The following is a 6,313-nucleotide window of genomic DNA, read 5'->3' as shown; positions in this document are numbered from 1 at the left end:
TATATATATATATATATATATATATATATATACGTAGATAGATAGATAGATAGATAGATAGATAGATAGATAGATATATAATTCTCTCAGTTTCCATCTACCAAAACTACTCACAAGGCTTTGGTCAGTTCTGGGCTATAGTAGAAAACACATGCCCAAGGCACCATGCAGTAGGACTTAATTAAGAACCATGTAATTGGGAAGCAAGCTTCTTATCACACAAGCATGCTTTTGCTTAAGTGTTAAAAAATAGTTATATACATTTTATTTTCTAAATAAATAAAAATTTTGAACTTCATCAACATAATCTTAATCTGTAGCTTTGAAAGAATCTTAAAAGATATGCATTATTAAAAGTTTTGAGGAAATCAGGTTAGAGTGGAGTGGGGTGCTAAACTGTAGTTATGCTTATCTATACTCATAAAGCTAGTCCTGCAAAATTTCATCTTAAAATTTTCAGAGATATACTTGTCTGGCAAGTGATTTGATCAGAGATTGTATCTTGAAACTATTACAATTGATCTGAGATTGTCTTGAAACTGTCACAGTTACATTGACCCCAGTACTCAACTGGTACTTATTTTATCAACCCTAAAAGAATGAAAGGTAAAGTTGACCTCGGTGGAATTTGAACTCAAGACGTAAAGACAGACAAAATGCCACTAAGCATTTTACCCAGCACAGTAACGATTCTGCCAGCATGCCAACTTTTCACTAATAATAATAATAATAATAATAGTCGCACACATATTGCTGTGATGCATGTGCCCGGTGTACCCTTATCAGATGGGTAGTCATGATGGGTATATTGGGCTTCATATATTTTACCACAGTGTCACATTGATGGCATGTACTGTTCTCTCTCTCAATAATTATTATTATTATTATTATTATTATTATTATTTCAAATCTTTGCTACAAGGGCAGCTTGGAGGAGGTGGGGATGAGTCGATTACGTTGCTCACAGTGTTCAACTGGTACTTACTTTATCGACCCCGAAAGGATGAAAGGCAAAGTCAACCTCAGTGGAATTTGAACTCAGAACGTAGCGGCAGACGAAATACCCCTAAACATTTCACCCAGCATGCTAACGATTCTGCCAGCTCACCACCTAATAATGATGATGATAATAATAATATTAATAATAATAGGCAGTGAGTTAGCAGAATTCTTCATACATCAGACAAACTGCTTAATGACATTTTTTGCTTTTTACATTCTGAGCTAAAATTTGGTCAAGGTCAATTAAATAAAGTACCAGTCAAGTAATGGGGTCAGTGTAATTGGCTATCCCCTCACTCCTAAAATTATTGGCCTCATACCAAAATTTGAAACTATCACCACCACCATTATTATTACTATTATTATTATCATGAAAAATGTGGCAAGCTGGCAGAATTGTTAGCACACTGGGTAAAACACCAAGCAGCATTTCATCCAGCTTTACATTTTCAGTTCAAATTCCACCAGGGTTGACTTGGCCTTTCATTCGTTAAGAGTTGATTATATAAGCACCAGTTGAACAAGGGGGTTGATGTAATTGACTTATCCCCTCCTAGAAATTGCTGGCCTTGTGCCAAAATTTGAAACCAATATCATTATTATTATTATTATTATTATTATTATTTCTGAGAGAGCAGTGCATGCCATCAAAGTGACACTGGGGTACAAATATACGAAGCCCAATATACCCATCATGACTACCCGTCTGATAAGGGTACACCAGGCACATGCATCACAACTATGTGCACAAAATGGTGATCTCATATCAAGATAAACAGCACGTGACCTCGCAGGTGGGACCCAGTTAGAATTTTCTTCAAGTTGAGTAACCCATCCCGCTCAAAAGGTCCCTGAATAAAGTTTGTTTCAGGATGATGAACAAAACACCCATGTTTCCATAGGTGAAATATTCAAACTCCAAAAGAATTCCTCTCAACACATGGCTATGATGCTCCCCCACTACTTCTGCTCATGATCAGAGATGCACATATCATCAGCCATTAAGGGACATGCTCAACTGGTTATAGTCAAACAACTGACACGAAAATCTGTGGTATTAAGCAGAATATTTGCTGTAGCCTGGATTGACAGAATCATTAAAGCATCAAGAAAAATTCTTTTCATGAGCATATGCTTGATCAGGGCCACCACTGCACTAACTACTTCATTTTATCATGCTGTCTTTTATTACATGACTAAATCAATGCAGAGAGCCTACATTAAAAATATATCACAATTTAAAAAGATATAATGATTGATGACTATACTGAAGCCCCAAAGATAAGCTCCACTTTACAGAAAATAAATAAACAAATATAGAAAGAAAAAAAGAAAAAGAGCAGAAAAAAAATAAGGAAATAATAACAATATATATTATTCAAAAAAAAAAGCCTTCGAAAATGTAATCTACTGAGGATTCAATATAACCTATTTGAACTTTCCATATCAATCAAGTTACTGAGCTTAGCTTTAACACGTGTCTGAAGTCATTCAGTTATTGTTATCAGTGAGATCTAGTGTTCCAGAATCACCTATTTTATTAAAGGAAAACAGTAAAACTACTTGGTTGAAACTATTAGGGTTTTATATTAAAGGACAAAAAAAAAACAACAAAAAAAAACAGTGGCATTATTTGAAAGTTAAAAATAAGTAGAAGATTTATAAGAAACCAGAGAAGACAGTTTTCAATTAATAGAGAATTGATTTGTAATCCAAAGCAATTATGACTAATCCGTTTCCTCAAAAGTTGACGACACTGTACCTAAATGAGAAACTGTCATCATTAATTATTATTATATTATTATCATCATCATTTATTATTATTATATCATCATCATCATTTATTATTATATTATCATCATCATCATTTATTATTATTATTATTATCATCATCATTTATTATTATTATTATTATCATCATCATCATCATTTATTATTATTATTATCATCATCATCATCATTTATTATTATTATTATCATCATCATCATCATTTATTATTATTATCATCATCATCATTTATTATTATTATTATCATTATCATCATCATCATTTATTATTATTATTATTATTATTGTTATTATTATTATTATTATTATTGTTGTTATTATTATTATTATTGTTATTATTATTGTTGTTATTATTATTATTATTATTATTATTATTATCATTATTATTATTAGGGCTGCAAGTTGGCAGAATTGTTAGCATGCCGGGAGAAATGCTAGCAGTATTTCGTCTGCTGCTACATTCTGGGTTCCGATTACGCCGAAGTCGACTTTGCCTTTCATCCTTTCTGGTCGATAAATTAATTACCAGTGAAACAGTGGGGTCAATGTAATCAACTACCCCCTCCCCCAAATTTCAGACCTTGTGCCTATAACAGAAAGGATAATCATAATTATCATTAAGGTAGAGTCATTAAAGCTGGTAGAGTCATTAGCAGCTTTTCTTTTGGCTTTAAGTTCTCAGTTCAAATGCCACTGAGGTTAATTTTGCTTTTCATCCTTTCAGAGGAGCTAAAATAAGTATCAGTTGTACACTGGAGCCAATGTAACCAATTAGCCCCTCTTCCCAAATTTCAAGCCTTGTACAGATATCATTATTATTGGCAAACTGGCAGAAAGTTAGCACTCTGGGCAAAATGCTTAGCAGCATTTTATCCGTCCTTGTGCTCTGAGTTCAAATTCTGCCATGGTCGACCTTTCATCCCTTCATGGTCAATAAAATAAGTACCAATCAAACACTGGGGTTAATGTAATCGACTAACCCTGCTCCCAAAATTTCAAGCCTTATGCCTATTATAGAAAGAATTATTTTTATTGCTTCCGTTTTCTCCTGATTTCATGTCAAAATCTCATGGTTGTGTGTGCACTAATATAATAAAAAGAAGAGTAATTACATGCATAACAGATAACTGTAGCCATGACAAACACACACACATACATACAAACACATATCCAACAGGAAATAAGAATAAAATGCACCAGCATTCATATACAGGCATGCAACATACAAACACATGACACAAACGCACAAGAGATAAATATTAACATAGACATTGAGGACAACAAACTACTTAACAGTAACTAAAAATATCTTATTTCATTTGACATCAAAAGGTCAAAGCAAAACTGTTTTATTTTGCATTAATAATATTTGCAATATACGTAGACTTTCAAATTGGTTGCTCTGTATCTCTCTTTGTTTTACTAACATTTCTTTCTTCCCTATACGCTCTGTCACTTAATAGAATGTTCAATATTTGGTGTGTTCCACAGCCATCAGACTGGATACTAAAGGAAAGAGTTATATCAGTTAAATTTAATAACAAGCAAAATGCCTGGCTTATTTTTAAAGCAATATTATCCAATCTTCCATGGTAACAGCTGAGTAATATGGAAATAAATTTAAAACAAAAAAAAAATAAAGTAAAAACATATAAATGGTAATATGTGCATGGCAGTACACAAACATGAGTCTTATTAGACTTTTATTGAAGATAAGCAAAGTAATCAAAGCTAAAGTATTAAAAATTCCTAAAGATGGACACGCACACATACACACACTCATCATCATCATTATTATTGTTGTTGCAATGTCTACATGTCAAGATAGCAAGGTTCGGACATTTACTAACCTACAGTTGCTTTCAAGCAGCATAACATTTCATTGAGTCTACTGGACAATGAAAAACCTGGACATGCTTTCATGCAAGATTACAAACATATCATAGCCTTTTGCATGAAAGGTGACTCTTTGTTAACAATCATTGCACACATCACAACAAGGGAAACACATACACAATGGTGTGGTTCAGAGGCTTGCTTCCCAACCACATGGTTTTAGGCTCTGTCTTGCCACATGAAACCTCAGGCAAGTGTATTCTACTACAGCCCTTGGACCAACCAAAGCCTTGTGAGTGCATTTGGTAGATAAACTGAATGAAACCGGTTATATGTATATATATAGATATACAAGGGGGTGCTGAAAAGTTCCTGGCTTGGGTAAAAGAAAATACAAGAGGTTCAGTTAATTATGATTTTATACAACATATTCCCCTCTCAGATTAACACACTTATTACAGTAGTCCTTCAGTTTTTCTAAGCCCTACAAAAGAACTTGGAAGGCCCAACATGCCTTTCGCGACACCCTTAAAGCCAGGAACTTTTCAGCATCCCCTCATAGATACACTGTCTTGCTGAAGATGCCTGTTGTGGTCAAAACATATTCACAATTGTCCTTTTATCTCCAGGCATTAAGGTTGATCTTTTCCTTAATGGCATATCAACTTTGGAGAATTCTTGATTCTTGAGATTATCTCATATGGAGCTGGTCCTAACTGCCATTTGGAAATCGCCAGTGTCATGTAACTGGTACGTAAAAAGCACCCATTACACTCTTGGAGCGGTTGGCATTAGGAAGAGGATCCAGCTGTCAAAACCAAGCCAAATCAGATTGGAACATGGTACGGCCCTCCAACTTACCAGTTCCAGTCAAACTGTCTAACGCATGCCAGCATGGAAAGCAGATGCTAAATGATGATGATGATGATCCTCTGGGGGCAGAGATAATTTAAATAAATCAAGAAATTATCATCATCATCATTTAAAGCCCATTCTCCATGCTGGCATAAGTTGGACAGTTCAAAAGGAGTTGACAATTTTCAGAGCTGGAAAGCTAGACCAGTCAGTTGTTGTGGCATGGTTTCAACAGCTGGATGCCTTTCCTTACACCAACTACTTTACAGAGTGTACAGGGTGCATTTTATGTGGTGCCAGCACAGATGCTTTTTCGTGGCACCGGCACAAGTGGTGCTTTTTATGCGGCTTTGGCATGGGTGCTTTTATGTGGTGCCTTGTTATATCTGTATTCATCCATGTTACATGTATATGTGCATGTGTAAGTGCATGTATGTTTGTGTCATTTTGTCTTGACATTGTGTGGTGGTTGTAATTGAGTGTCGCTGTCATACAAGTGTTATTCATTTCCAATATGCTGTAAATAACATAGCACCTTGCTTGGAAACAAGTGAGGCTTAGTGACAAAGCATCCAGACATAGAAAATCTGCCTCAAAAAAAAAAAAAAGCCACCCAGGCACAGGAGTGGCTGTATGGTAAGTAGCTTGCTTACCAACCACATGGTTCTGGGTTCATTCCCACTGCGTGGCATATTGGGCAAGTGTCTTCTACTATAGCCTCGGGCCGACCAAAGCCTTGTGAGTAGATTTGGCAGACGGAAACTGAAAGAAGCCTGTCGTATATATGTGTATATATATATATATATCAGGAGTGGCTGTGTGGTGGTAAGTA

At 35.0% G+C, this 6,313-nt stretch overlaps 2 protein-coding genes across 2 annotated transcripts in view; one reads left to right on the top strand and one right to left on the bottom strand.

Moving 5' to 3' along the window:
- LOC106867431 (DNA ligase 1) overlaps nt 1–6,313 on the bottom strand; it is a 125,388-nt gene that overhangs the window by 94,100 nt on the left and 24,975 nt on the right. The gene's annotated exons all lie outside the window — the stretch shown is intronic.
- Nucleotides 1–6,313, top strand: part of LOC106867432 (complement C1q tumor necrosis factor-related protein 7) — a 45,595-nt gene that overhangs the window by 34,686 nt on the left and 4,596 nt on the right. The gene's annotated exons all lie outside the window — the stretch shown is intronic.

Source organism: Octopus bimaculoides, chromosome 1 (genome assembly GCF_001194135.2).
Source record: "Octopus bimaculoides isolate UCB-OBI-ISO-001 chromosome 1, ASM119413v2, whole genome shotgun sequence".
Taxonomy (NCBI): domain Eukaryota; kingdom Metazoa; phylum Mollusca; class Cephalopoda; order Octopoda; family Octopodidae; genus Octopus; species Octopus bimaculoides.
This window is presented reverse-complemented; position numbering and strand designations above follow the sequence as displayed.